We start from the raw sequence: 6,000 nt of genomic DNA on the forward strand, positions 1-6,000 counted from the left end.
ACAACGGATCCATCAGAGAATCGAAATACCCCCAATGGGTCGCCAATATGGTTATGGTCAAAAAGAAGAACGGGAAGTGGCGAATGTGTGTGGACTTCACCGATTTGAACAAAGCATGCCCGAAGGACTCTTTCCCGTTACCCCACATCGACCAACTTATCGATGCAACGACGGGACATGAAATGTTGAGCTTCTTGGATGTATACTTCGGTTATAACCAAATTCTAATGGCTGAAAAAGATCAAGAAAAGACCACTTTTATCACTCACCGGGGTACATACTGCTATAAGGTGATGCCGTTCGGGCTAAAGAACGAAGGGGCCACGTATCAAAGGTTAGTCACCAAAATGTTCAAAGAACGACTTGGTAAGACAATGGAGGTTTACATCGATGACATGCTAGTGAAGTCGGCAAAGAAAGAAGATCACATTGGTCATCTGAAGGAAGCCTTCGAAATACTAAGGCAGTACGGAATGAAACTGAATCCCGAAAAGTGCGCCTTCGGCGTGACTTCTGGAAAGTTCCTCGGTTTCCTAGTGTCACAAAGGGAAATCGAGGTCAACCCAGACTAAATTAAGGCCATCGACGCAATAATGGAAATACTGACCAGCAAAAAGCAGGTGCAAAAATTGACAGGACGAATAGCCGCCCTATCAAGGTTCATTTCACGATCCTTAGATAGATGCCATAAATTCTTCAATGTATTAAGGAAAGATCACGAGTTGCAATGGAATGAGGAATGTATCGACGCCCTGAGAAAGCTGAAACGTATCTATCCTCACCATCACTGCTCATCAAAGCGGACCCAGGTGAATGCCTACTTGTGTACCTAGCGGTTTTCGAAGTTGCGGAAAGCGCGGTCTTGGTCCGTGAAAATAAAGGTATGCAATCCCTGATTTACTATATCAGCAAAACTTTAATCGATGCCGAGATGAGGTACCCTCACCTCAAAAAATTAGCTCTGGCACTAGTCATAGCTTCACGAAATCTTAGACCGTATTTTCAATGTCACCCCATAAAAGTGGTGACAACCTTCCCTCTAAGGGGTATCCTACACAAACCCGAATTATCGGGTAGACTAGCCAAATGGGCCACAGAACTAAGCGAGCACGACATAACATACCAACCGCGAACTGCCATCAAGTTGCAGGTGCTCGCAGACTTCGTCGCTGATTTCAGCACGGAAATATTGCCCCAGGTGAAACAGGAAGCACTCCGCACTTCTACACATACCGACCTTTGGGTCCTCTACACCGATGGTGCCTCTAATGCCTCGGGATCGGGACTGGGACTCGTCCTCAAGGTCCCTACAGGTGAAGTAATTAGCTAGTCCATACGATGCCTCGAGATGACTAACAACGAGGCCAGGTATGAAGCTGTGATTGCAGGTTTGAAGTTAGACCTCAAATATGGCGCTCGACGACTCATCCTCCACTGTGACTCTCAACTCATGGTGAATCAGGTTACCGGGACTTTCCAAATCAAGGAGCAGATGCTACAAAGATACCAGTCAGAAATCCACAAACTACTACCAGAATTCGACGAATGCCTCCTCGACCAAATACCCAGGGTGCAAAATATCAAAGCGGACGGCCTCGCTAAACTAGCCGCGGCCACCAGGAATATCAACAAAGAAAACGTGGTCACCCTCCTTCATTCCGCAATAGAACACGTCGAGGTACATTCTATAAAGTTTATTTGGGACTGGCGTAACGACTTTGTAGCCTATTTGTAGAATGGAACGCTCCCGCAAGACAAAAAAAAGAAAAAAAACTCTGGGTGCAGGCAGCCCGGTATAGCCTAGTAAACGACGATCTCTACAAAAGAACGTCTGGCGGCCCCCTAGCTAAATGTCTTAGGCCACATCAAACAAGGTGAGTACTGGAAGAGGTACATGATGGGCACTGCGGCGCCTACACGGGCAACATGCCCTCGTCCGATGCCTCATTCGCGACGGGTACTACTGGCCTACCATGAAAAAAAAAGCCGCAGACTATGTCACGAGATGTGAACAATGTCAAAAGTACGCCCCTATGATACATCAAGCAGGGGAACTCCTTCATTCTGTCACTTCGCCATGGCCATTCATAAAGTGGGGGATGGACATAGTCGGCCCTCTCCCAACAGGACGAGGTAAGGTACGCTTCCTTTTGGTTTTAACTGACTACTTCTCTAAATGGGTGGAAGAAGGTGCATACACTAAGATACGTGAGCAGGAGGTCATCGCCTTCATATTGAAAAACATAATATGCCGTTTTGGCATCCCTAAAGAGATCAGCTGCGACAACAGACCTCAGTTCGTAAGAAAAAGAATGACTGAGTTTTTTGAAAAGTGGCACATCAAACGAATACTCTCTACGCCATACCAACCTACCGCCAATGGTCAAGCCGAATCCTCCAACAAAGTAATATTGAACATATTGAAAAAGAAGCTTGAGAAAGCTAAAGGGCTATGGCCTGAACTACTACCGGAAGTATTATGGGCATACTGCACTATGCCAAAAACGAGCACAGGAGAAACGCCATATTCATTGGTCTATGGAACCGATGCAGTTATACCTGTTGAGGTCGGGGAGCCCAGTTTGAGATACTCCAACGAGAGCGGAACAAGCAACGACAAAAGTAGGCTATAAGATCTGGATGAATTCGAAGAATGAAGAGATATGGCCCACATAAGAATGGTAGCCCAGAAGTAGCAAGTAGAAAGATACTACAACAAGAGAGCCAAGGTGCGACCACTACAAGTTGGAGACTATGTCCTCAAGGCCAAGACACAAGCGTCAAAAGACCCTAATGAGGGAAAATTGGGAACAAACTGGGATGGACCATACAAAATCATAGCAGCAGCGAACAAAGGAGCGTTCCAGCTAGAAACAATGGAGGAAAAACTACTCCAAAACAACTAGAACGTTGCCCATCTCAAGTATTTCCACTTCTGAAAAAGGCATCACCTAAGTCGTATTCTTTTTTCCTCACCCGACTTTTGTCCCAATCATGGTTTTTCCGGGGAAGTTTTTAACGAGGCGACAAGGGGGACGACTTAAGGGGCGACATGCTGTTCATTACCTCAACCCGTCGATATGACCCCCAGATCGAAGTATTGAAGGGACTACATATAGATAACCAAATTTCCATTGCATGTACGAAATCAAATCTCCATTGTATTTACATAATCAAATCTCCACTATCTGTACAGAACCAAATCTCCATTGCATTTACAGAGTCAAATCTCTATGATATTTACCGAATCAAATCTCCATTGTATGTGCAGAACCAGATCTCCACTAGTCGACATGTGACGTTCTCATATGAGAATACAATCAAATCTCCAAAAACATAAGTTTGACCTCGTTCAAACTACGACGGGATTCTAATTCGACGATAGTTCGAAGCAACATCCAAACGGCCAAGGCCGTCGACGACAATATAAGTTCGACCTCGTTCGAACTATGACGGAATTCTACTTCGACGACAGTTCGAAGCAACATCCTAACGGCCAAGGCCATCGACGACAATATAAGTTCTACTTTGTTCGAACTACGACGGGATTCTACTTCGACGATAGTTCGAAGTAACATCCCAACGGCCAAGGCCGTCGACGACAATATAAGTTCGACCTCGTTCGAACTACAACAGGATTCTACTTCGACGACAGTTCGAAGAAACATCCCAACAGCCAAGGCCGTCGACGACAATATAAGTTCGACCTCGTTTGAACTACGACGGGATTCTACTTCGACGATAGTTCGAAGCAACATCCCAACGACCAAGGCCGTCGACGATAATATAAGTTCGACCTCGTTCGAACTACGATGGGATTCTAATTTGATGACAGTTCGAAGCAACATCCCAACGGCCAAGACCGTCGACGACAATATAAGTTCGACCTCATTCGAACTACGACGGGATTCTACTTCGACGGCAGTTCAAAGCAACATCCCAACGGCCAAGGCCGTCGATGACAACATAAGTTCGACTTCGTTCGAACTACGACAGGATTCTACTTCGACGACAGGACGAAGTAACATCCCAACAGCCAAGGGCGTTAACAATATCATGTGTGCGATAAATACACGAAAAAACAAGCCGACAAAAGTAAATTTTACATTACAGCAAAATATCATTTACATTTGCCCCTACAAACAAGCCCAAGTACGACCCGTGCAAAAATCCCTAAACAAAAGCAAATACAAACAAAGACTATACATCATCCCTAGCGGGGTAAGCGTCTTCATACCACGAATCTAAGTCAAGGTGATTCGCATCATCAGAGTTGATGCCATCCCCGTCAGGTGTGAGGGGTCGTACCCGCATGACTCACGAGCTGCACGAGCTTTGGTATGCACAGCCTGAACCTCCGCCTCAGTAGCCCTTCCCTTGGCGTGAAAAGCCTTATACATATCAAGCCGAGCTTTTGCATGGATCTATAACTCGTATAAACAATGGGGCACAACCGGATCAGCTGAGACGCGAGATGTAGAAGGTTGAGAACGTCGACGCGCATCCTCCGCCCTCAGCGAGGCCATTTGTCCATTTAGTGTGGTCAGCTCTGCCTCCAGTTCTTTGACACGCCCTTCGAGCCCTTCCACCCAATGACTAGAGGCTTTCTTCTCCTCAGTCAGCTCCGACCTAGAAATGCGGAGGTCATCTTCCAAAGATACCAATTCAGAAATAGCTGCCACTAGCTTATCAGCGCTAACGTTCAGCTAGACCTTAAACCCCTCAATCTCCGCTACCTTAGCACTCAACCCAGCGGTCAAGTCGGCCACCTTCGCCTGTAAGTCGGCATTCTCAGCCGTCACCCCCTGCTCAACTCGAGCTCATCCTCATTCGCCTTAAAGGAGACCTCTAACTCACTGTTACGGGCGACGACCTTCACGAGCTCCTCGCCCCTCTCCCTCAATTCCTCTATCTTGCGCTCCAACTAGTCCTCCCGCTGCTTGAGCCCCTCACAAAACACCTAAAACTCAGGGTCTTGATGATAAATGTCGGACATCGCCTGATGCTTAGCAAGATACTGCTGATACTTGGACGACTTCTTCTCATAAAGGCCCGTCCTTTTTCTCTCTCGACGCTCTCTATCAATCTCCAGGACGAGGGTCTGACAAAAAGGGAAAGGTAGAAGTTAGAAACAAAATACAGAACGATGATTACCGCATCAATCCAACGACAAAAAGAGAAGGAAAGGCACCTACCTGTAGGGACATACCAGCGACCTTCTAAGATAACTCTACGTCGCTCATCGCCCTAAGTATCTCACTTTCAGGAGCGACACATAGAGGATCTAGGGCCGATGCCACCTGCTCGCTATTCAGCAACAAGTTGTAGTTCCCCGGAATAACCACATGACGGTCGGATCCGTCCATCCTAACCTCCATATGGGTATGGCGACCCACAAACTCATCAACATCCTCTAGGTCGATATTCGAACCCGAGCCACTACCCTTAACACGATGCCCTCCAACGTTAGACGATGCGCCACCCTCAACGGAGCACACTAAACCAGCTCCTGGGCCAACTCCTTCCACTTGGGTAGATCTCCCCGACAAAATGGCATCATCCATAAATACGGGCACATGGGCTATCTGGGATACCCTGCTGCCATCAACGTCCGTAGCCACGCCCTTCCCCAGCTCTAGCCTCCTCCTTTTCCTTGATAGAGGCTCGTCCCCGTTAGAAGATTTATCCAAAGGACGTGAGGCCGGTACCGAAGAAGCCTCTTCCCTCATTGCCAAAATTCGAGACGGATCTCCCAATTGAGTAGGCTGAGGACAACCCTCCCGGACAGACTCACTCAAGAAAAACTGCATATCTGTAGTAGCAACGATGTGTCTAAAGGCGGGGACTGGCGCACAAAGGGTCGCACCATTAAGCAAGGTCGCATGGCCAACAAAGTAGTAAGTAAGACATTTACCCGAGGAAACTTTTAGGACCATAACGCTGCACGAAGACGGGCCAAGTTTGAGTTCTGCTGCGTGAGGCAACAGGCGGGCTACCCAA

This window comes from Nicotiana sylvestris, chromosome 4 (assembly GCF_000393655.2).
Source record: "Nicotiana sylvestris chromosome 4, ASM39365v2, whole genome shotgun sequence".
Lineage (NCBI taxonomy): Eukaryota > Viridiplantae > Streptophyta > Magnoliopsida > Solanales > Solanaceae > Nicotiana > Nicotiana sylvestris.